This window comes from Diabrotica virgifera, chromosome 2 (genome assembly GCF_917563875.1).
Source record: "Diabrotica virgifera virgifera chromosome 2, PGI_DIABVI_V3a".
NCBI classification, from domain to species: domain Eukaryota; kingdom Metazoa; phylum Arthropoda; class Insecta; order Coleoptera; family Chrysomelidae; genus Diabrotica; species Diabrotica virgifera.
The window spans coordinates 126511610-126538864 of record NC_065444.1 but is presented as its reverse complement, the minus strand read 5'-3'; the positions used below and the strand labels follow the sequence as shown (position 1 = coordinate 126538864).

The window sequence follows — 27255 nt, the reverse complement described above, 5'->3', positions numbered from 1 at the left end:
ATTGCTGGAGTGAAAAAGATAACTACTGTTATAGGTTTTGTAGATTTAGATTTGTTCACAAAGTGTTAAAATTAAAGCACATGTTCTTGGATTTGTGCCTGTTCTGAAAACCACTGGCTTGGGACTTACAGAAGTTATTTTAAAAAAACTGAATGAACTGTGAATACCTTTGGAAGATATGAGAGGACAAGGGTATGATGTATGATAATGGGGCATACATGAAAGGGGAGAACTTGGGAGTTCAAAACAGAATTTTGAAAATGAATCCTAGAGCATTTTTTGTCCCATGTTCTAGCCATTCACTCAACTTAGCCATAAATGATGCTGCTAAGGCCTCACAGTTTGCAGTTTCTCTCTTTTCTTTATTGACAAAAATTTACAACTTTTCATCAGCATCTATTCATCGAGGGGCTATACTGAAAACTCATATTTCTAACCTTTGTTCAAAACTAGATGGGAAAGTAGAATTGATGGAATTACTCTCATTAGATACAAAATTAAAGAATTCTACAATGCTCTTGTAGAAATCACTGTCAATAAAAACAACGATAAAATGGTTGCTCATGAGGCAAGCTGTTTGGCAAATCAAATCCGTGATTTTACTCTTCTTTGCTCTGTGGTAATATGGCATGACATTTTACTCCACATCAACGTAGTCAGCACTGCACAGTCACTGCAGAGTATTGATATGCGAGTGTATCAAGCTGTAAGTTTATTTAAAAAACGGAAATCCATTTTAAGTCTCTCAGAAGTGATTTAAAATGCCAGGGCTATTTGACAGCCGCAAAAGAGCCAGTATCAAAGTTATAAATTGAAAATATGAAAATCGGAGGCACCGCAATTGCAAGAAAAACGAAAATAATAAGACAATTTGGCTATAAGGCTGAAGATGATATATAGAGACACGACAATATAAGTTTACTTTTATTTAAAAATTATAGACACAACCTTTAACGCATTAAGTGATAGCTTTCAGAAAACTAAGAGCGATGGTGAAATTTTTGTTTTTGGGTCTACCGATAGAAGAGGGCGGCGGTTGCTGATCTTGCCCAGGGCGGTAAAATCCCTAGGGCCGGGCCTGACTGCGATGTTATCTTTCCTATACTGCTGTACGGAGTTGAGTCATGGACTCTCACAGACGCCACCTGCAAGAAAATTGAGGCTTTCGAAATATGGCTCTATCATCGAATCCTGAAGATATCTTATACCGACTACGTTACTAATCAGGGTGTTTTATTAAAAATACAAAAAGAAAAAGAGCTGTTAACCACTATAAAAACAGCCAAAATCGAATATCTCGGTCACATCATGAGAAACAGCGAAAGATATGGACTGCTGCAACTAATTTAACAGGGAAAAGTAGAAGGAAAACGCGGACCAGGAAGGCGAAATCTACGTACGTGGTTTAACACAACAACCACAATTATTTTCAGAGCTGCAGTGTGTAAAGTACAGATTGTCATGATGGTCGCCAATATCGGCAACGGATAGGCATTAGAAGAAGAAGAAGTGATCCCATAGTAAATAATGAGCAAAAAAACCAGGAAAAAACCTCATGATACTATCCCGACATGATAAATATTGGGCCTAACATTTACTCTCAATATTAACACCAACTTTGATTTTATAATGTATGTATGTTATTTTAAGACATAAATTATGTGTGCTTGATATGTTATTGACTTACTAATGGTGGTATTTTCTATCTATTGATTTCTTTTTTTAAAATCGGTAACCACCTACTACTTTCTGCCAGGGAATTTACGGCATAATGGGTTTCGTTTAACATAATTAGAGCCTTCATTTGTTCCTTTTTTTTCCATCAGTATATTCTTGAATAAGTCTATCGATTCTACAAGATACTGAACTGTAGTTGGAATAATTGGAAAAATATTGAAATTTACCTAGGTCTTTTTTGTTTTAAAGATGTCACATTTGTCTTTAATTTAATTTTAAATTCTATATTTAGCTAAAAGTGTTCTTATTATTCATTTATTGATAGATATAATTTAAATATTTAAAAAATAATACAAAAATAGCTGATATTGCTGTCCAGTAACAGGATAAAAATTCCAAAGCTGCAATAAAGCATAAATTCGCGATATATTTTGATACCCTCAAATCCTAGTTTGGTTGGTTTCATGTCAAAATTTGCATAGTGTAAAATTCGTAAAAAAGTTAAACTTATATCTGGCATATGAATAATTTATCAGAATTATTCTAATATATTAAACTATCTTAAAAAGAGGCAGTTCAAAACATTTAAGAACTTGTTTTTCAAATAAGACATTATGCAAATTACGTTAACAGGATTCGACAAAAGAAAAATAATTTAAATATGTCCTTAAGAGAGGCATGTTTATTTATATTATGTTAATTAGGAATTTCACTTTTTTAAATTAGACATTAAGGTCTTGTAAGTAGTAAAGAAAATGAAAATAACATGATATTAGATAACTAGTTTATCACAAAATCAGATTTCGCATTAAATACATTAGATAGGTCATTGCCTTACGAGGTTAAACTGGGTTTGGAAATGCGTAATAGCACAGAAAAGAAAGAACTCAAAATTAATTGACTGGCCAATAAAACACAAACACGCAGAAAGTAAATTTAATAGTATCTAATGACATATCAGTATCTGTCAATCAATCTAATTACTAGAAGTACATATGTACAGATAAAAAATTATTAAACATTAATATGAAAATATCATATGAATAATAATTTCATGCTACATTAAACCATGGCAATCAGATCATAAAAAATGCCGAAAGCAATCCTGCTAAAACAGTTTAGTAATATCTAATTGGGTGAGGTCCAAATCTTTTTACAGCACAACAAATTAATTATCAATTTGTTAATTACGTTATCTAAGTATTTCCTTTATTTAATTAATCTTAAATTAGGTAATACTATAATATAAACGTTTCTACACATCTTACGATGCCGGACAAGGCTAATAAACATAATAAATAGAGCAAACCGTACTACAACTATATCAGATAACGTATATCATGTCTGTTGTAGTCAATAAGTCCAGGTGTACAAACGTAAGCCTCTACGGGGGAAATACAAAACATTATTGTTGCATACCTACTCTTTTTTAACTTTCCGTATTCTTTACCACAGAAAATAGACTTTGTCATAGGACTACCAAAATGGTATAGTAGGCTCGGAAATCGGCTAGGCTAGACAATTTAAACCGAATATAACAAAATTCAGTTTGGCAACATTGTGTGAATACCAAATCTACTCGGATATCAACAGAACCCTAATTTAGTCCAGACAAATTAATATATTTTTTTACCAACAAAAATGGAATTCGGTTCCGCTAATGCTCTTTAGACAAGCCGAAAACGGCGGGTTCGTTGGGAAAAATATTCCCATGAGATTTTTTTGTATAATTACATTCGTGAGACATCCCAGAATAAGGTTCAAGAAGTCGCCCACGTGAAAAGTGGGCCAAATTTTTTTTTTGACAATTTTTTTTAATCAAATTGCAAAAATCAATATTTTTGGCCCGGACAATTTTTTTGTAGGTTTTTTGGACTATTCTGGATAAAAAAGCGTCTCTTATAATTTTTCTCTAAAGTTGATCGTTTTCGAGTTATAAGCAATTTAAAATTGAAAAAAAAACGAAAAATGGCGATTTTCAAGGCTTAATAACTCGGTTAAAAGTTATTATGAAAGTCAGAAAGTGACTAAATCAAAGTTTAATGCCCCCTACAAGATCCCGAAGAAATTTTTGTCATTATTTTATTACTAAGCTATTATTTTTAAGTAATAATATTGAGCGCCATGCACGTGGTAGCCGGCCGTAAATGCTGAGTGCGAGAGAGATGCCATACTCCGGCAGTCCAATTGTGCATCTTACTTGCACTCACATTTACGGCTGCCTACCAGGTGCATGGCGCTCAATATTATTACTTAAAAATAACAGCTTAGTAATAAAATAATGACAAAATTTCTTCGAGATCTTGTAGGGGGGGGGGGCATTAAACTTTGATTTAGTCACTTTCTGACTTTCATAATAAGAACTTTTAACCGAGTTACTAAGCCTTGAAAATCGACATTATTCGTCTTTTTCATTTTTAAATTGCTTATAACTCGAAAACGATCAACTTTAGAGAAAAATTATAAGGCACCTTTTTTATCCAGAATGGTCCAAAAAATCTACAAAAAAATTGTCCAGGTCAAAAATATTGATTTTTGCAATTTGATTAAAAAAAGTTGTTAAAAAAAATTTGGCCACTTTCACGTGGGCGACTTCTTGAACCTTATTCTGGGATGTCTCACGAATGTAATTATGCAAAAAAATCTCATGGGAATATTTTTCCCAACGAACCCGCCGTTTTCGCCTTGTCTACTTGCGTTTTTGTCCTTCAAAATAGAAAAAAAGTTTAATTTCTCTTGCTTAATATTTATCGTCTAATTATTTCAACTGTACTAAGTACTTAATAAGCAAGTATTAAGTACTTAGTTCTAAAATGACTAATTTACAATGATTAATGAGATGTTAAAATACCGGCATGTGCTTATTTTTAACACGGCTACTCGAATTTCTTAAACACTTATACCGCCACTTTGTTGCTCATTCTGCCCGATTTTCGTTTCTTCTATAATATGATTATTTAGGAACATTTTTAACATTTACAAAAACCAATAATTCTTGTGCTGTATTTTTTGGAAGATTTGAAAACGACAATAGGTTTTATTTTTCTACAACCATTTTAGCATATTTACAAATCGAAATAAACACGAAACTTGACGATTTATTTAGTATTTCTATTCTCCTGTTTAACCACATCCTATATCAACAGATATTTTATGTTGTAAGAATTTACGGATATATCTTTCTTGAATCGTTACTCTCCCTATATACCACAGTCATTCGGAGATATAAAAAGCAACTTTCTGTAAAGACAATGAATCCGACTTTACGTAGTAATAAGGCATTTCCTCAACATAAACACTACAGAAATGATTATCATGTTATCAAACTTAGTAATTTTTTCCTTGATGCAATCGGTCAATTACTTAAAATAAAAAAATACGATTTTTTTTATTCCATGCAGAAAAATATTTTTTTATTAGTCCCTTAAGTGGTCGCCATGCTACTATCTTCTTCTTTAAGTGCCATCTTCGCGACGGAGGTCGGCAATCATCATATCTATTCCGACTTTAGAGACGGCTGCTCTGAAAAGTTCATTTGATGTACATCCGTACCATTCTCTCAGGATGCACAGCTACGATATTCTGCGTCTCCCTATGCTTCTTTTTCCTTGAATATTTCCCTGCATAATCAATTGGAGCAAGTTGTATCTCTCTCCACGTGTAATATGCCCGAGGGTGCCCGAGGTATTCTAATTTTCTTGTTTTGATTGTATTTAAAACTTCCATTTCTTTATTTATTTTTCTCAGAACCTCTTTGTGACGTGTTCTGATATTTTCAGAATTCTTCTGTACACCCACACCTCGAATGATTCTAATTTTTTCATTGATGCCGAATTCTTTTTTCATTGTTACTATATAACAGGGATGGCCAAACTGTGGCAGCCACATGTGGCTCTCAATAAATGTAGCTGAATTACTTTTAATTTTTGTGTTAAAGGTCTTAAATTATTGACAAAAAATGTAAAAGACTAGGTGTAACATTAGGACCCGGACAAGGAGACCCCGTATCACCGTTGCTATTCAATTTGGCCTTAGAATATGTAATAGTAAAGTATTATCTGAGCTGACAGGAGGATTTTCGAATCAAGGATCAAAACTATTGTTGGCCTTTGCTGATGATTTAGAGCTGCTGCTCATTCTACAAGAGATGTGGGAGAGGTATTTTTACAACTCAAGGAAGAAGCAGGTAGTCTGGGCCTTCGAATAATTAAAGAGAAGACGAAATACATACTACAAAATCCAAGACCAAGAGTTAGGCAGAACGTAACTAGGTATTAATGACTACAGCTTCAAAGGAGTAAAAGAGTTTAAATATCTAGGGGCGGTAATCACAGATGACAGCCACATATAAAAAGAGGTCTCAACAAGGACAGTTTCGTGGAATAAAGCAATATACTCCCTATCATCATTATTAAGATACAAGTTGCCAAAAAGACAATCTAAATTTGGATTGTGCATGCCAGTTATTCGCCCAATTATTACATACAGAAGTGAAACATGGATTCTATCTACATCAGCAGGAAATAAATAATATGCTGCTGGTTTTTGAAAGTAAAGGTCTCAGAATGATATTTGGCCTTCAAAGTGATGAATTGACAGAAGAGTGGAGAAGGTGCCGCACAACTGAATTGGAGACTGTGTGGTACTGAAAACATCGTCAGACATATAAAAGCTAGCTGGATAAGATGGGCAGATCATGTGGTAAAGTCGGAGGAAGACAGAGTGTCAAAAACAGTGTTTTTTGATAGACCAGACGGTAGAAGATCAGTAGCTAAAGGATCCCAGACAAAGATGGAAATATGATGAAGAATCGAGGTATCCTGAAATAGTAAAGGCTGCTTTTAGAAATATTTGCATATTTGAAATAGCGATGTAAACCATTTTATTTCACTTTAAAATTCGTGAAATTAAAGCACCGAGAAAAAAATTTTCTCACTGAGGAAAAAATGCCATTTTTACACTTTTTAAATTATTGTTTCATCGCGGCTCGCGAAAAAATTCAAATTTTGAAAAATGGCTCGGCCTATCAAGGAGCTTGGCCACCCCTGCTATATAAAATTGTTTGTCGTTGCTATTAATAAAATTTTAGTTGAATATGAGAGCTTCCCTTTTTTCCCTCATCCCTTTGCTCCAACCTATGATCTTTTTCATAAAAATTAGTAGGTTTACACTAAGGTTAAAAATTCTTTTCACCTATACTGGTTGGTTGTTTGTTCTCTGCAAACCACTGATTTACCGCACATAATATAACATACTTATCTGAAGAAAAATTTCACATGCAAATTTTCTTTAAAACCTGGAAAGTCTGTAATCGCTGGATCCCAAATCCGGAGAGTATGGTGAATACTCAAATAAACCGAAGCCTTCTTGGGCCATTGCAGCTATTACAATGGTAGACCTGTGACTACGTATATTATCCTGATCCAAGAGAACATATTTGCGCAATTTTCTTGTTACAAGTTTCTCTGAGGCCTATTTCATACTTTACGACTTCGGTCGTAACGACAGTTAGTCGTACATTCCATTAGTCCAATACAGCAATGTACGGAGCCTTTCACACAGTACGACCACGACTAACTGTCGTGCCGTTGCTCCTCGCCTGTCGTCCAATGTCACTGCAATGGACGACGGTCGTGTCGTGCCGTGCTATCAGTGAACCACGGGCATAAGTTAGTGCTTACATACTTAACGACAGTTAGTCGTGTAGTACCAGTGAATCCAGCGGCACTTTCTTAATGGCAGACAATATAGATGGGGAATTTTTAATTGCATTTTATTTAAAACAGAACATAAAGTACAAATCTAATAAAATATTTTGAAATAATTATGGCATGTAATGTAATACGCATAAAGATAAAAACAACAAGAAGAAGAAGTATTTTGATAACGATTTCCGAAGTGGAAATCGAAACGTCAAATAAACTTATTCATAAAATAAAATTGTGGCTTATTCCCAACTAAAATAGTAAATTGCATAAGAGACTACAAGAAAATAGCTTCAGAACAATTATTATTTTTTATGTTATTTAATTACAATTAGGATTTTTAGTAAAAATGCTTATTTTAAAGATATGTTGCTTATCTTCGTTTATTTTACTTCTTATGATAAACTATAGTGAAATTTCAGTTACTTCCTGTCTTAGCAAAATTGTATGAAGTATACAGAGCTATAATGAAACTCTAATAATTTAATAAATCATAAGAATTTTAATCCCTTATTTTGGTGAGGAAAATACCTGTGGGATTATGGCATACCCTTCCAAACGCAGGTAAAAGATTATTTTGGTGAGGAAATTACACCCGCCGCCTTAGGCTTAGGAGATAAGCGGGAAAACCCATCGTTATACCTGCCATGTAATAAACTAATATTTGTCTGCAGAAAGCCCAAATTTATTATATTGTTGTAAAATAGTACCGGTACATTTGTCTAAATTTAAATACGCACCAATCACATCTGCAGATGTTCAAAGAACTTTTTCTACGTATAAATAATATATTATGTATCAATAATAAATTTTTGCCCGATTCATTTTACGCCCTGTGCTCTCTACGACAATAAGATAATACTGTCGTAAAGTGTGAAAGTCCAATGAGCACGACAAACGGTCGTACGACCAAAGTCGTAAAGTATGAAATAGGCCTGAGAGAACAAATACGAGAGAGGACGTGTGAAGTAGGACGAAGGTGAAAATGCAATTGGAAGAATTGCGCAAATGCAATGGAGCTGGGTACAACACGTGACACGACAAGACAACGAAAGATGGACAGTAGAACAAGACCACAAAAACAGTGGCTAGACGACATCAAAGCAAAAGTGGGGAGAAACTGGCACCAAATAGCACAAAACAGAGAAGAGCGGATAACTCATGGGAGGCCTTTGTCCAAGAGTGGATGCAAATAGGCTGAAGAAGAAGATACCGGTTAATCAGGGGTTAAGGTAGGGATCTATTGAGGAGTATCACCGAGACACAAGCCCTCATCTATTGCGGTACTGATCATACACAGGTCGATCAGATACACGAGCGTATTCCAGTCTGAGTAGCAGATTCATTTACAATTTTAAACTCATATATTCTTGTCTTTTTGTATTTATCTCCCGGGTCATGGCCTGAACCATCGAACTAGCAAGAAATATATTTTTTCGATTCACCTTAAAAATGTTTTGCGTCTAGATTGCAAATACTTAATTAAGTATAAAACAAGTACAATAAGTAAAATACTTAATTAAGTATAAAAGAACAGTGAGCAGTATAATCTCAAACTTAGTAAACGTACCTCGTAATACGCAACTTGATAGATACATTGTTCAAACATTGTTCTTTACTACCTTGGCAAATAAAGCATTCAAGGTTAGATATAAATAAAGTAAAACAACTCTAAGATAAGTAACAATGAAATACATATTTACAAAACGTGAACTATCTGAAGGCAATCCGCAATAGGTACAAGCCACTAAAAATTTAAACATGAACTGAAAATTGTTATTTGTTTTATATAAATTATTAATATTTATATCAGAATGTAAAAAATTTAAACTTATCAAATAATGACAAAACACAATTGCATGCCTATAATAAGCTTTTTATATTAATCTTTAAAACATAAACTTTAGGTAAAGTTTATGTTCATTTATAATTTATTTTAAGTTAATATTTTTTTATCTTAAAAACCCATGGTCGTAAAAACGAGAATACTAAATTAATATTGTCATTTTATCAGTTCCTACCGGAAGGCATATCATACCAGTCTAATCAAATAATAGGTACAATACACGTATGTCAAAATGTAATTTATTTTTGCACACAATTTACTTTTTCAACTACCGAGGTAATTCCAGATTTTAGGAAGGCTTTTATGATTTTTTGCTGAAAATTTGAAAGAAAAAGTTTCATATAAATAAAATTGACCCTTAATTTATTGAAATAATAATTATAAATAAAGCTTAAAAACAAATTTTTCAAAAATATCATCTGCATTATAAATAAGCTCTATAAAATATGTTGTTTTTGCAGGAGAAGTAGCGGTATGTTATCAGTATAAAGCAAAAAAAAATTTGTTGAAAAAAATTCAATAGTTTATGAGTTTATTATTTTGTATGTTACTATTTTTTCAATTGCAAAAACTCGGTTTCGGCCGATAGAGTATATCTACACTTTTATAAGATCTCATATGTTTTTTTTATTATGTTTTTGATAAATCAAAATTTCAATTAAACTCCCCTCCAAAATGGCGTTTCGATATTCGTGTTACTGACAATTTTTCACACATTAAAAAAAGTTTATCTGGAACCAGTTTTGCCGAGACAGTTTTTCCAACTTTAAAAATTGATAATTTGGTTATTTATCAGTATTAACATTTAAAACTGTGTGAGTACATCTATCAATCCTACTCCTTAACAATGCCATTTACTCTCGAGTCCACGAGTCTTTACCCGTGCGTCATTAATACCTGGCGAGATAAAACACATACTTTTTATCTAGCATCATTCTCTACCACGTATGAAACTAATGACAAACCAGCTAACGCCTGTTATTAAGTAAAAACACACGTTATTTTTATGAACGATCTAGACTCAGTACATTGAAAAGAGATAGGTACAAAAAAAGACGATTGGGGATGTTTTCACACATTTTAAGTACAATTTCTGACGTTTTGGTTTGTTTACTTTTGTGGCTGTCAGTTTGTTGAATTTTTTGCTGTTATTTTGTCAAATTTTTGCATTTTGAAGTTTTTTATAGTAGGTATACAAACAGGTGTTTTCAGAACTAATTTTATATTGGAGTGAAATTTTATGGTGAGTTTATGTTATTTTACGATTAATTTTGACAACGTACAAAGCTAACGTCATTGACACAGTTAAGGAATGCTTGTGTTTAATGTTCCGCCAAAATGAATAAAATAACAAAAAAAATGTTATTGAATTTTTTTATAAACTGTTTATTTATTTATTAATCAATGAGAATAAAATAATTATTAAGCTACTTCAAATGTAGCTGTAATTATGCACCAAAATTTTCAAGCAAAACTTAAATTTGTCATTCTATTTAGTTGATGACGTCAAATTTTATACTATAACCCGTGATCGGAGTAATACCCACTTTCTGTCACTTGCTGTTGCGTTTAGTAAATTTCCGACTTATTTCGTATGCTTTAAATGATGATGCACGGGTAAAGACTCGTGGACTCAACTGTATACATAATATTGTAAAAATTGTACAATGTTTTGGTTTTAAAAAATAGGGATTATCATAGCCCTCTTAAATGAAAATTTTTTGTCTTGAAAGTTGTGGAGAAAGTAGTTTGTAGTTCGTTAATACCATGGACCAATTTCAATGTCTTGTTTTTTTAATTCGGGGTAGCATATAAAAATAATAAAATCTACATGTCCCTATTTGCAATAAAGATTCATTAATATTTGTTATAGGTAAATATTTTTTTTTCAAATTTTATTTTGATTAGTGGGGTTGATCGATGTACTCACGTGGTTTTAAATATTAATATGTATTGATAAATACCTAAACAAATTATGAATTTTTAAGTATATCGGCAAACATGTTTTTTTTTAAATTTTTTTAATGTGTGAAAAATTGTCAGTAAGACGAATATCGAAACAGCATTTCAAAATGTTTAATCCCTACGACGTTATTAAAAAAAAATAAGTTACTTATAAACGTCATTTTGGAGGGAAGTTTAACCCTCCGGTGTCCACATTGCGGTACTCCGTGCCACATTTTAAAGTTTTAATAAGTTTTACCAATATTCTTTCGTAAATACACACCACTATCTATTTAGATATGTGCGAGTGACTATCTTTAATAGTCCGTTCTTTAACGGGAAAATATTGCAAAACCTCTAAATTTTAAAGAACCGCTTGGATTGACATGAAATTTGGCATACACATAGCTAACAAGTCAAAGAAAAAAAGTGATATTGTGCCGATATGTGCTTTTGTCCCGGGGGTGCTTTTCACCCCCTCTTGGGAGTGAAAAAGTATTTGTCCAAAGTAAGTCAGGAAATTGATAAACTGACTAATTTTAAGTAACTTTTGTTTTATAGAGTTTTTTCACTAAGTCAATACTTTTTGAGTTATTTGCCAGTGAACATGTTCATTTTTTCAACAAAATAACCACACTTTTAGACGGTTTTTTGCAAATAACTCAAATAGTACGTATTTTGTCGAAAAAACATTACTAGCAAAAATATAGCCTGTAAGAAATTTAAAAAAATGGTGTATATATCACGTTTCTATACGTAGTAGAAGCAGAGTTATAGCTAATTAAAAATAGGTTCATATTCGTCAAATTCCAAATGGAATACTTTAACGTGAAATAACCAAAAATAAAGCACATTTCGGGAAAAACTCATTACAACTTATTTAAAGTGTTTAAAAAAGCTTCATTTTTGTTTTATAAAAAAAATTCCTAGCATCAGAAGTAAACAAGTTACGCTCAAAATAAAGTTAGTCATGTTCATTTTTTCAACAAAATAACCACACTTTTAGACGGTTTTTTGCAAATAACTCAAATAGTACGTATTTTGTCGAAAAAACATTAATAGCAAAAATATAGCCTGTAAGAAATTTAAAAAAATGGTGTATATATCACGTTTCTATACGTAGTAGAAGCAGAGTTATAGCTAATTAAAAATAGGTTCATATTCGTCAAATTCCAAATGGAATACTTTAACGTGAAATAACCAAAAATAAAGCACATTTCGGGGAAAACTAATTACAACTTATTTAAAGTGATTAAAAAAGCTTCATTTTTGTTTTATAAAAAAAATTTCTAGCATCAAAAGTAAACAAGTTACGCTCAAAATAAAGTTAGTCCCTTTTTTTTGGTAAAAAAATCGGGAAAATCACCCAATAATTAGTATCTCAAATGAACTTAATCGTTATGACTTCACAAGTTTCTTGACCCGTGTATGTATTTTTTATATGATCTGTAAGTTTCATCGGTTCAACGTCCTTATTTTTGAAAGGGCTGTAGTTAAAAGGGGTGGAACGAGTCACTCATCACGAATGTATGCAAATTTAGAAACGCCAAATCTCAATCAATTTTTGTCTAACAGAAAAACAAAAAAATACATGATATTCAGAAAAGCAATGCTGACTTTTTTGTTTTTCGAGATTTTTGGTATCCCTAACAATTTTTAAGTTATTTTGAAAAAACATATTTTTCAAAATTAAAATTTTTAAAAATTTTACTTTAAAACCAAATTTTTTTCAAAATAAACACTTTGAATCGATGAAACTTACAGATCATATAAACACAACATAAGTCAAATAATTTGTGGAGCGGTAACGATTAATTTCATTTAAGTTGCTAATTAGGGGGTGGTCTTCCCGATTTTTTTTTACCAAAACTAAAGCGACCAACTTTATTTTGAGAGTAACTTGCTTAAATTTAGTGCTAGAAACTTTTTATAAAAACAGAAATAAATATTTTTTTAAATACTTTAAAAAAGTTATAATGGGTTTTCCCCAAAAAGTGCTTAATTTTTTGGATATTTCACTTCGAAGTATTCTATTTGAAATTTGGTGAATATGAATCTATTTTTCATTGGCAATAACTCTGGTTTTACAAGGTCCAGAGACCTAACGCCTACACCATTTTTTTTACTTTTTTACAGGCTATATTCTTGCTAAGAACGTTTTTTTCGACAAAGTACTTACTTTTTGAGTTATTTGCGAAAAACCGTCTAAAAATGTAGTTATTTTGTTGAAAAATGAACATATTTACTCGCAAATAACTCGAAAAGTGTTGACTTGGCGAAAAAGCTCTATAGAACAAAAGTTACTTAAAATTAGTCAGTTTATCCATTTCCGGACTTATTTTAGACTTATATTTTTTCACTCCCAAGAGGGGGTGAAAGTCACCCCCAGTGCAAAAGCACACATCGGCACAATATCACTTTTTTTCTTTGACATGTAAGCTATGCGTATGCCAAATTTCATGTCAATCCAAGCGGTTCTTTAAAATTTAGAGCAAAAACCGTGAAAGAATGGACTATAAAATACACACAAATAAACTTTATGGAATTACCATGTATTTCAAAGCAATATTTATTTCTTTTGAAAAAACTTGTTATTGTTGCGAAGAATAAAGGTTTTTATTGGAAATAAACAAATCGATAAGACAATCAGATAGTACAACTCGGTACGGCATAGGTTATTTTTGCTTGAGTTGCAAATTGAACGAAAATAAATAAACTTTTGCGTCCAAAAACGAAAATATGCCTCATGTGGGGTTATATAACTTACATCGGGGAAATATTATTGGTCTTGTGGAGCAAGTAATGTTCTCAGAGGGACATAGCTGCAGAGCTAGGCGAAACAGGGCGTTCTGCCCAAAACCTATGCTAGGTAACAGGGACTAGGAAAGCTCAAAAATAAAGCAAGGGAAAGTCGTCAAAAGGGAAAGTCGTCGAAAAATAACGGTTCGCCACGATGGTTTAATTGTCCAATCAGCTGGAAGACACCCAACCATTTCTCACCTGCAGCTCCAAAGGCAGCTTTTGGAAGCTACAGCTGTAACTATTTCAGTTGAAACGATAAGAAGAAGAGTTCGTGCCAAGAAGTATACAGCAGGTGACAGTTATGGGTTCCCGAGTTATCCAGGCAGCACAAGATTGATTGCCTAAATTGGTGTCTTGACCAACAAAACCATTGGGAATTGACAAATGTGTAATATTCAGAAAAAGTCAGGATTTATGTAAAATCAGATGACCCACGCAATCGTGTACTTAGAGGTCGAGGAAGACAAGCAAGAACGAAAACTGTCAGATCTGTTCACAAATATAAAAGGGGAAGCCTAATGTTCTGGAGAGGAATTGTGATCCGTAAAAAACTCCTTTAATTTTTATCCAATCAACTTTAACTGCTCGCAGGTATGTTGATAACCTGTAGTTAGGCTCTGGAGAGGTGCAACAGGAAAAAATTTAATTTTCATGCATGATAATGGACCTCCACATACCATTAGAGTGACTAGAGACATCATTGAAGCAGAAGGTATCCCTTGTTTGGAGTGGCCTGCTTGCTCACCTGAGCTTAACCCTATAGAGCAGAGGTCGGTAACGCGGCGCCCGCGGGCGCCACCGCGCCCTTCAATAAATTTTAATGCGCCCTTAAACTATTAGCCAGGGAGGTAGTGTCAAATTTGACCGGAGCATTTTAGCATGGCTGGTTTCTCTTTATTTAGGTAGGTGTTCCAAAGCTTATTAACAAATGATGTGTCAGCTGGGCCAAAACCGGGGATTTTACCCAACAAAAGGTGAAACATGAAAGTTGATGGACAAACGCTACAACTTAAATGTCAAATATTTATATACATTACTCAGAACAGTTAACAGCCTTGCTTACTTGGCACCTACCTTTTACTCAGGAGATCGGGGTTCAAATCCTGGCGCGGAAAATTCTTTTTGTTTTTTAAATTGAAATTTTATTTTGAAAAATATTTATTTTTATAATACCACGTTTTTATTATTTATACGAGACAATATAAAAAAATCTGTATGTCTTTTATAGAATCGCAAACTATGCATTTTTGGTCATAATATTATGATTGATCTCAATAAGCAAATTTGTTGTACATGAACCTCTGAAGGTTCCTGAGTTGGTAAGACCAACAGTCTAAGTGAAAAGGGAGATATTATTTGTTATTTTTTTGGACAAACTGTTTTTTCCTAATTTTATATGTTGTAGAACCAAAAGATACAACCCTAAATTTTCACTTTTCTATCACCAACCCCCATGTTTTAATAGCAATCTAAATTTTTCCCTATTCTCTATAATATATAAAAATGAATGTTTGTCTGTACCTATGTCTCTTATAGAATCGTAAACTATGCATTTGGTAGAAAAAAGTATAGGTACGCGATATTTTTTAGTATTTTTTGGCTTTCTGGTAATTTTAGGCATTAAACATTCAAAGATTATTTAGTTTTAAGGCGGTACGAAGTTTGCCGGGTCAGCTAGTTAATAATAAAAAAGTATTAGGTAACTCTTTTAACTCTATTAATTATTAAGTATATTAAGTATATATTATTAAGTATTAACTCCTTCCTGGGTTCATGTAAGTACAAAAACTTTGCTTGAGGTCATCATATGATTAAATACATAGTTTACGATTCTGTAGGGACATACAGACAAAAATTAATTTTTATATATATAGAGAACAGGGAAATAATTAGACTGCTATTAAAAAATGGGGGTTGGTGATAGAAAAGTGAAAAATTAGGGTTGTATGTATCTTTTGGTTTTACATCACATAAAATTATGCAAAAAACAGTTTGTCTAAAAAGATAAAAAATGTCGGGAGGGGGGTGGGGAGGTCAACCCCCTTTTTCACTTAGATTGGTCGTACTAACTCAGGAAGCTTCAGGGGTTCATGTACAACAATTTTGCTTATTAAGGTGAATCATAATATTTATGATCAAATGTATATATGCTATTTCATAAGTTCTATGCATAATTCTATAAAAGACATACAGATTTTTTATATTGTCTCGTATAAATAATAAAAACGTGGTATTATAAAAATAAATATTTTTCAAAATAAAATTTCAATTTAAAAAACAAAAAGAATTTTCCGCGCCAGGATTTGAACCCCGATCTCCTGAGTGAAAGGTAGGTGCCAAGTAAGCAATGCTATTAACTGTTCTGAGTAACGTATATAAATATTTGACATTTACGTTGTAGCGTTTGTCCATCAACTTTCATGTTTCACCTTTTCTTGAGTAAAATCCCCGGTTTTGGCCCAGCTGACACATCATTTGTTAATAAGCTTTGGAACACCTACCTAAATAAAAAGAAACCAGCCATGCTAAAATGCTCCGGTCAAATTTGACACTACCTCCCTGGCTATATTGTTAATTTAGACAATAAATTCAAAACGTATATTTTGTATACGTTTATATTTATATATTTGTTAGGTCAAAAATAGTTGGCGCCCGCCATGAATTTTTAATTTAGTATTTCACTCTTTACATTAAAAACGTTGCCGACCTCTGCTATAGAGTATTTGTGAGATATGCTTAAAAGAAAAATTAGAGCTCGCCGGGATAATCCACAAAACACCGCACGGCTAGTACAAGCTGCTCTTGAAGAATAGAGCAACCTACCACAACAAAATGTTGATAATTTGATTAGGAGCGTGCCCACGAAAACTGAAGCTTTCATAAGGACTAGTAGTGATAACACTGGCTACCAAAAAATCAAAAAAAAAATTTAAACATTCGTTTTACATTGAAATTTTTTATTCTATTGACTTTAAAACAACTTGTTTCAATTTGTTTTTTAAATACTTCATTGTCTTATTTAATTGTTATGTATTTGTTATTAAATTGCTTTAAAATAAATATTGTTTGACTTCGTGTGTTCGTTTTTTTTTTAAATTCGCACGAAATAATAGAGATGAGAGAGATGAAATAATAGAAGAAATATCAGATGATTCCATATAAGTTTGGTTGTGTGTAGTACCTTGCGGCTACTGAATTTTCAGTAGCGTTTTATCAGTTTGATATTGAGCGTTGACGTGAGAGTCAATAATAATTTTTTTTGCAAAAATCAAAGTGAGAAAAAAATTCAGTACAATGTGTGTTTATACGACTAATTCAATTATTTTGTATTTAGGTATTTTACTTTTGGTATGTTATTGAATTTTTTTTGTAGTAAACGTTTTCTTTGTTCAGACTACATTGTAAGACTGACTACTCGTTTTTTTTATTTTGCGCTGAGTCGTTACATTATGTTAAAGTCCTACAATAATATGTTAAAAATAACTCTTTTCTTTTGATATTTTAACAAATTTTTGATACTTTTTAGATCTAATACTTTTTACCTATATGTGCGGCATTAGGTACCGCAGTCTGTCTACTCATGTAACTTTGTTTGATTTTTTTTATTGTATTTCTCAAAAATGTACATAAAAACAAAAAATGAGACATTATAAAACTGTATACTCTATTGAAAGAAGTTAAGGGGCTATCCTAGTGTAAAAGTGCGAAATTCATATACTTTTTTTGGGAATTTTTAAAATAAAAAGTACTGTACCAATTGTTTTGAAAATTTGCATAAACATTGATTATAAAAAGAAGTACATGCAAAATAATTTTCATAAAAAAATATTGAAAATTAAACGATTTATGCGCCATCTACTAACATCGTGAAAATAAAAACATGGCCCAACTGCTGCAGTGATTGGGACTAGAGAGATCCTGAATCATAAAATTTCAAAGTGATTATTGAAATATAAGATATTTCCTATATTTCCTATATAACTAGGATTTTTGAAAAATATTAAAATTTGGAAAAATGACGAAGTGTTTAAAATTTTTTTTAAAATTAGCTAAAACATTTTCAGTTTCAAAAACCGCCAAATTGACATTTTTTATCCGATCAGAAAATCCCTAGTTGATGGTATAGAAAATAACTTTAATATAATAACTATATATAACTATAATAATATTTAATAACTATAATAATAACAGGATCTCTATTAGTCCCAATCACTGCAGCAGTGGAGCTATGTTTTTATTTTCATGGTGCCAGTAGATGGCGCATAAATCGTTTAATTTTCAATATTTTTTTATGAAAATTATTTTACATATACTTCTTTATATAATAAATGCTCATGTCAATTTTCAAAACAATTGGTATAGTACTTTTTATTTTAGAAATTCCCAAAAAAGTATATGAATTTCGTACTTTTACACTAGGATAGCCCCTTAAATATCTCATAAACTATTAAATATTTTTCAACATTTTTTTACTTTATAATAGTAGCATGACGAAAATTCTGTAAAATAAAATAATATTTTATAGTGATTATCTATAATGCAAATAATAAACTTTTTCGCAAATTTGGTTCTTAATTCTCAAACATTATTTATAATTATCTACTTAAATAAATTAAGCGTCAAATTTAATTTATAAATTTATAAGTAAGTCTAAATGAAAACTTTTTCCCAACTTTGCAGAAAAAAAAATAATAAAAACATGAATTACCGCAGCAGTTAAAAATTAATACAAACATGAACCATTCTTCATTACATATTTAAGTAAATATTTGATATAAAATTTGTTCCAACCTGTACGGAATTACATACATTTTGATTTACATGTATTGTAATTTTATTTGACTATTTATTAATAGACTAATAATGATATACATATATTCTTACGACTAGTTAATTACGAAGTTTTATGGATTACAAAGTGAATACAGTCATAATAATATATCATTATAGTTGCACCTAGTAATAATAAATTATTTTAATTTCAAAAATAACGTTCTTTCAGAACATTTGCCATAACAGGAAACTCATTAAAATTATAGTAAATTTTTATTTTTTAGATTATTGTGGAAATCCTTGAGATATCCATAAATGTATAAGATTAGCGCATCGATATTTTTTGTTAACTCCACACCTACGCTGTCAATTTCTATTCGTTTTTCAAAGGCCAAGAAGATCCTATTTACAGCACAAACATAAACAATGCTTATAATATTAGATTATGCATCCTATTATAGAGTGGTTCTTTGTTATTTCTGTGTTTGCAATAAACGTCTGTGGATTTGATTTGCCAGCAGTTTAACCTTCGCGTTTTTGTTCATGCTCTCCCATCTACAATTACAATACTGACAATATTTATACAATACATACGGTGCATTATGTTGAGTGTTAATGGTAATTTTATTGAGGGATAATGACAAAAATAAGCTTTTCGAGTAGAAAATAAAAACTGAAATGTTTTGTACAATTTTGTTAAATAAAACACTTATTTATTTTTAACTACAACAGCTGCATTGAAGTTGGCACCTATGGGAAACGTTTTTATTATTGATTTTACGAAAAAAAGTAATTTTTATCAAAAAATATGAATTTCGCTCAGAGTAAAATACCTTTATATTTCACAATATCGAAAATTGTTATTATGAAAAGTTGTTTCGAATTAAAAACTGTTTTAATATGCAATCACATCCTTCTAATTGAAAAAAAAAAGTGTTTCTCTCGATGCCCAACATTATTTTTATTCATTAGTTAATTAGTTAATTAATTAATATCTGCCTTATAACGTTTTAGCGATGCATTTAAGAGCGTAGGCGCAAATATTTTACGGCTATCCCTACTTTTTCTTTCTTTGCACGGCAAATTACGTGTAATAGTAAAATTCTCACTGGTATGGAGATGTAAACATTAGTTGACAATGACATTGTCATCATTAACTTAGAGATGGATTTTGAATGTTCTTGGATAACCGTTACATACTTGTATAATCGCTTAAATTATTAATTCAATTAATTAATATGATTATTTTTTCACTAACTATGTATACAGTGATTACAATAATTTATATTAGTAACTGTAAGTACAATAAAAACTAATAATCAAGAAAATAGAAAAAGTGATAAAGTTATTTTCTTGGAACACTTAGATAAATTTTGAACATCTTTAACAACAAAATACTTGGACCACAGACCACAGAATATATCCTGGTGTATTCTCTGCTTGGAACTTCCATAAATAATAATAAACAATAATAAATAAACAATAAGTTTTTATTAATTTCAGGTCTTAAACAAATTATTTATCAAATACACTATCAATATTATTTAATAAATAACTCAAAATATTCCTGAAGCCGTGTCAAATATTTAGTAGCCTTGTTTCCTTGTTTGTCACTGTCTTTATAGAAGTTTTCAGGGACTTTCGGCCCACGGTAATAAAGTAATCTTTCGTTCTGCGTTTAAATTGTTCAAAAATACTTTTACGTTTTCTCAGGATTCGAAAAAAATGAATGCATTTAAATAGCTTTGGAGCCAAAATTTTGCGCCTATCCCGTTAAGTATGTAACAGTTGGTTAGATGTAAGGAAATATCTTGAAAATCGTCCTAATGGAAAAGTTATACATTGGGTTTCTGAAATTTTTTGGCCTCCTCGGTCTCCAGGTTTGACGCCACTCGATTTTTTCATTGTGGGATTACATACAGGATGATATCTTCAAAGTGTCTTCAAAGGCAAAGGTCATTTACAGATATGTTGATCATTTAGAAAGATTGAAGAAATAATGTGTTCACAGTATTACTCCAGATAATATGGTTAGAAGGATATTGAAAAACTTTCGGGATAGAACAATTACCGTTATTGAAAGAGAAGGCGGTTATGTTGAGTGGTTAGTGAATTTATGGAGCCAATAATGTTCGCTAAATATTAACAATGAATTGAATTATTACGGTAAGTTAACTAAAATGTTACAAGGCAGATTATTAACTAATTGAAAAATTATTAATTCTTCAATGTCCACGAGATTTTTAATGATTATTTCATTCATAGGAGATTCTGACCAATAGAAAGCTACAGAAATAAAAATTAAACTGATTATTTTTTAATGATTTTAAATTTTGCAATCGTATAGTAAGATACTTGATCACGTGTTTAATTTTGTCCAATCAGATTAAAATTATACTGAGAATTATCTACTGTAGAAAATTACCGATAGAATTTTAAGTAAATTGTTTCTGTTTAATCGCAACCAGTTTCCTAGTTTTGACAACTGTCACATTTAAGAAAATATCCATAATATACGTATTAAAAAATAATCTTACGAGTATCACACGACAGTAAGAATAAATAAGAAAATAATGCTTCATTTTTACTCAAATTTGTTACGAGTACTCGAGTGGCTATTGCCAGACAACAAATTTTCGAAAAACTTTCGCATTATTTTCAATTTATTCTCACTCTCTTGTGATATAATACCCGATATAATTTTTGATAATTTCCCCTCGTCAAGTATATTACGTCAGATGCCCTTCGTTGCTATGAAAAAATACATTCGGTGACATCAATGACAATTAATGTTTTAAAAATTATAAAAGTGATGACTTTCAACCGTCAAATATTTATAACAACTGTGTGTTTAATTGTACTAATAAATTACAATAAAATTTTGGTTTTGAACAGTTTTATTCATGAAATAATCGCAACAAATCGCACTGGATCTCTAAAATTAATATAGAATTTTTGCCCTCGTGACACTTTGACATAATTTCACGAGCCGAAGGCGAGGTGTTCGTTTTTATCTTTAAATATCTCGAAAACTAATGACTTTATTGTTACGAATGAAGAGTACCTATATTATTTATATAGAAAGTATTGGAGCATCGAAAAATTATACTAAAATAGTAATAACCATTCAATTTCCCCCGTCGTACGCCACTGGTAGTATCCAGAAACGTTTGTTTAACATAATTTAGTAGGGTGTACAATACCTACACTTGCTGCCAAGTATGACAAGGATATGTCAAATAGTTTTTAGTAACTACAAGGAGATGCAAAAAAATTGAATTTTGCATCGTAGATTTAAAATGCGTTTATCTCAAAAACGGTTGAGTTTAGGCTGGATTCAGTGGTGCACCCAGGGTGGGGTTGGGGGAGGTTGGGATTTAAAACCCCTCCAAGAGCATATAAAAATATGTATATGTAAAGAATAGTAGTAGGAAAATGTAGCTTGTCTTTCACATACAATACAAAAAAATTTAGATGCCCAAGCCAACCCCCACCAGAAAAAAATCTAGGTGCGCCACTGGCTGAATTCACATGAAATTTGGCATAAACATAGCTAAAACGTCAAAGAAAAAAAGTGATATTGTTCCGATGTGTGCTTTTGCCCTGGGGTAATTTTCATCCCTTCTCGGAGGCGAAAAAATATACGTTGATAAAAATAAGTCCGGAAGTTGATACACTGACTAATTCTAAGCAACGTTTGTTCTATAGCGTTTTTTTCACTAATTTAATACTTTTCGATTTATTCACGAGTGAATATGTTCATTTTTCAACAAAAACAAACATATTTTTAAACGGTTTTCGCGAATAACTCAAAAAGTAAGTATATTATCGAAAAAACATTCTTAGAAAAATATAGCTTATAAAAAAAGTGAAAAAAAATATGTGTATGCATTAGGTGTCTCTACCAGTAAAACAGAGTTAAACCTAATGAAAAATAAGTTCATATTCGTCAAATTGCAAATCAAATATTTTAACGTGAAATAACTAAAAAAGAAACACTTTTTGGGGAAAACTCATAAAGTGTTTAAAAAAGCTTTATTTTAGTTTTATTTTAAGTCTCTATCATCAAAAGTAGAATAAGCAAGTTACGTTCAAAATAAAAGTGGTCCCTTTTTTGGTAAAAAAAATCGTGAAAATCGCCCCCTAATTAACATCCCAAATGAAATTAATCATTACCGCTTCAAAGTTGCTTTACTTATGTATTATTTATATGATCTGTAAGTTTCATCGGTTCAAAGTGCCTATTTTTGAAAAAAATTGATTTTAAAGTAAATTTTTTTAAATTTTTAATGTTGAAAAAACTTTTTTAAAAATCTTAAAAATTACCTAGGTATTAGTGATACCAAAAATCACAAAACGTAAAAAATGTACGTTTTGCTTTTCTGAATACCTATTTTGAATCTTTTGTTTTGCTGTAAGACAAAAATTGGTTAAGATAGGTATGGCTGTTCAAAATTTGCATACACTCGTGATTAGTGACTCGTTCAAGCCCTTTCAAAAATAGCACTTTGAACCAATGAGACTTACCGATCATTATAAACAATGTAGGTACATACCTACACGAGTAGAGCAACTTGTGAAAAGGTTATGATTAATTTTATTTGGGATGCTAATTATTAGAGGGTGATTTTCACGATTTTTTTACCAAAAAAAGGGGCCAACTTTATTTTGAGCGTAACTTACTTAGTTTTAATGCTAGAACCTTTTAAAAAAACAAAAATAAAGCTCTTTTAAGCACTTTAAAAAAGTTGTAATAAGGTTTCCCCCTCGGTTTCCCCAGAAACATTTAATTTTTTGGCTATTTCACGTTGAAATATTCGATTTAGAATTTGACGAATATGAACCTATTTTTCATTAGCTGCAACTCTGCTTCTTCTGAGTCTGGAGTTCTAGAGATCTCATACATCTCTATTTTTTTTCACTTTTATACTTAGGCTAGGTATATTATTTTTGCTAAGATTGTTTTTTTTTATAAAATACTTTTTGAATTATTTACGAAAAACCGCCTAAAAACGTTTTTTTTTTGTTGAAAAATTAACATATTTTATTCATTCGCAAATAACTCGGTAGTCATGACTTAGTGAAAAAACTCTATAGAGCAAAACTTGCTTAAAATTTGACTTTTCTTTAATTTCCGGACTTATTTGAACGGATATTTTTCCACCTCTAAGAAGGGGTGAAATTCACCCCCAGTGCAAAAGCATACATCGGCACAGTATAATCTGTTCGCTAAACTCAGACGCAACTTTTTAGATATTTTAATCGGTAATTTTGTCAATTTTAGTAAAATTGGCAAAAAATAATTACTAAATAGTTAATAATCACTAAATAGTTAGTAATTTTGACAATTTTTGCAAAATTGGCAAAAAACAAAAACATTGTCGACTAAAATATCTGGCCAGTTGCGTCTGAGTTTAGCGAACCGACTATATCACTTTTTTCTTTGACATGTTAGCTAGGTGTATGCCCATGGCAATCCAAGCGGTTCCTTAAAATTTGGAGGTTTTGCAATATTTTACCGTGAGTGAATGGACTAATAAATTGAAAATATGTGTCATGGATCGAATTTGCACCTGAGTGTATCACTAGAATGCGGGAATCTATTATAGAAAAGAACATAGATAAAATATCAGTTAATTGATTTATATTTATTTATAAGAGCAATGACACATCTATCGGTTTCCGAAATAATGGTGAAAATCGATTCTAACCGTCTAGACCGACAATGTCGTTATGATGAGAAATTAATGAACAATAATCTTAACAACTCACCTTGTAATATTTCCGGTTTTTCCAAAACCCACTTCATACACTAACGTTCCAAAAGAACGTAAACAATCTTATAAAACCAGTCAAAATCGGTGAAAAAAATCGTCACGTGTTACTTCGTTGCACTATCGTTGTATCGCCGTAGTTAAACCGATAAAAAATGTATAATAGTAAATGTAAAAAAAGTCACTTATTTCACTTTTTTTGTAATTCGTCGTATTTGCTATTTTCTGAACGAGGAATATTCGATCACTGCGTCTGCACGTTTACCACCAGACAGCTAAAATTACACTGGTCAAAATGAGTAAGCGAATGAAGTTTAGTTTATCGCCGACAGTGCTGATCAGCCAGTGTTGCCGTTTTTGAAAATAAGTAAAATATTTAAGTATTTTCTATCAAAAAATAGTAGTGCGGCAGATTCGTGCAAATATTATAAGAATTGAGCATTTAATGATAGAAGCAGACCCGGCCCGAGGTCCGTGTGAGCCGTGCGCCCGCACAGGGCGCCAAGTGTGTGGGGCGAATTTTCCCCTCGCAAAAAAATTAAAAAGCGATAAATTATTTAAATGATGTCAATTTTTTAAGTCAATTATTCATTCATTTATGATGAATTATTAATATTTCAGAAAGCCTTAGTAAGTTTTAATTTTATTATAGACAAAAAGACATAATTGTATGTGTGGTGGAATACTGCTGGTATTATTTATATGCTCATTTCGTCGATTCCAGTTCATATAGGCAACCCAAATTACACTGCACAAGGACAAAGTAGTGGGTCAGCCGTTAGACAGAACTGCCGCCAAGTACGTGGAAAAAAAGAGCAAGTTATAGAAAATAAGAAGCGGACTGTTTTGTTGAAAAAATTTTTTTTGTTAATAAATCAAGTTCCAGTTTTACGAGTACAACAAATGTCATTGATTGTGCTAGTGCAAGTACATCGTCAGTTGTTGTTGACAATTCAGACAAGAAACTTCAAGAGGTTGACATGAACATAGCAAACTCTCTTGCTTTGATTTCTTCAACGAAGCAATTTTTTCAAGAAACAAGGAGTGATGCAGGATTCAACAGAATATTAGTCGATTGCAGGGAAGTGGCCGAAATGATTGAAGTTGACCCAGCATTCCCTAAAGAAAGTGAACTGCGGCCGAGAAAAAAGAAGAAAGTGTTTTCTTATGAATCAAGTGATGAAACAGTTCTTGATCCTGAGATCGTGTTCAAAACTAAATTCTTCTACGCGGTCTTGGATCAGTGTATCTCTTCTCTAGGCGACAGATTTGAGCAGCTTTAAAACTACCACCAACTGTTTGGGTTTCTACATTCAAACACCACAAGTGATGACAAAACCTTGTTAGAATGCTGCAAGGACCTACACACTGCTCTCACTGATAGCCAGCACAGTGACATTGATGGTCTTCAACTATATTCTGAATTGAAACTTGTCAACAGCATGATTCAAAATGTCGAAAAAGAAGACAAAGGCAAAATCAAAGGCCCAGTTGACATGTTGAGCTACTTAGCAGACAACGAATTTGTGGAGAACTTTCCTAATTTGTGTGTAGCACTGCGAATCCTTCTTACTCTCTCAGTGTCTGTCGCGAGTGGAGAAAGAAGTTTCTCCAAGTTGAAAATAATAAAAAATTATCTGAGGTCTTCAATGTCGCAAGACAGATTGGTGGGACTAGCTTTGATGTCAATTGAGTTTGCAGTGCTCGAGAATATTGATGTTAATGCAATTGTAAATGAGTTTGCCCAGAGAAAATATCGGAAAGTTAACTTTGTTCAACTTAGCCTATAACATAAAAACACAATATGTATCATGGCTCTTTGCCATACTTTTGTAACTTTTGGATGACTTTTTTAAATAAAATCTAATTGTATAAATTGTTAACTTAAGTTTAAATAAAACATGTTGTATACTACTTTCCTTTTACTATAAATGACTTTTACTACTATGATTTTCCTAAAAAGTTGAACTTTTCAAAACCAGTTGCCCCACGCCGGGGGGGGCGCCACAATAGTAATTCGCACGGGTGAAATATTACCCACGGGCCGGTTCTGGATAGAAGCATATAATTTAAGCCACATACACTACACATATAACGGTTCAAATTTAAATATGAGGCCATCTCAGATTTTACCTTTTACAAAAATGGCGGGCATTCAAAATGGCGACGATAGATATGTGACTAATAGCACAATAACTTTAAAACGAAAAGTCCGACTTCAACGAAATTTGGTATATGGGTTCCTTTTTTGATGTATAAGATCGAGCTCCTGAACCGGAAGAATCGGTTTACCAGAAGTTGAGTTTTTCCTGATTTTTTATGTAAAAATATGTTGTTTTATTTTTAATTATTTTACCTTTACCCTGTATATATTAATTTTTCAAAAAGGTAGTACCGGCATTGAAAAGAGCGTAAAAATATTTTTTAGGGAATATTTTTAACTTTTTAGTTATGTTAATTACCATGTAATAAATGCATAACTTATCTTCACATGTACCTATGTGCGGCAGATTCGTGCAAATATTATAAGAATTATTTTGCATTTAATGGTAGAAGCATATAATTTGGACCACATATACTACACATACAAAGGTTCAAATTTCACTGACATGGCGACCGTTCCGTAACACGTTCCGCAAGTACGCCCACATTCAGAGAACGAATTCCAAACAGTTGCGGAACCGCTCCGTCACTTTTTCGTCTCCTGAATCCGACAAACAATTATTTTGTTCTC

The 27255-nt window shown here is 31.7% G+C and overlaps 1 protein-coding gene across 4 annotated transcripts in view; it reads right to left on the bottom strand.

The window, feature by feature from the left end:
* The window catches only part of LOC126879616 (MICAL-like protein 1), a 386924-nt gene extending 362105 nt beyond the window's left edge, over window positions 1-24819 (bottom strand). For 3 of the 4 annotated variants that reach the window (XR_007696158.1, XM_050642786.1, XM_050642788.1), the window contains exon 1: window positions 24520-24819. The gene's annotated coding sequence lies outside the window, so the exon portion shown is untranslated. The remainder of the gene's footprint in view (window positions 1-24519) is intronic. The other variant, XM_050642787.1, reaches the window with a different exon arrangement.
* Between the last annotated feature and the right edge of the window lie 2436 nt (window positions 24820-27255).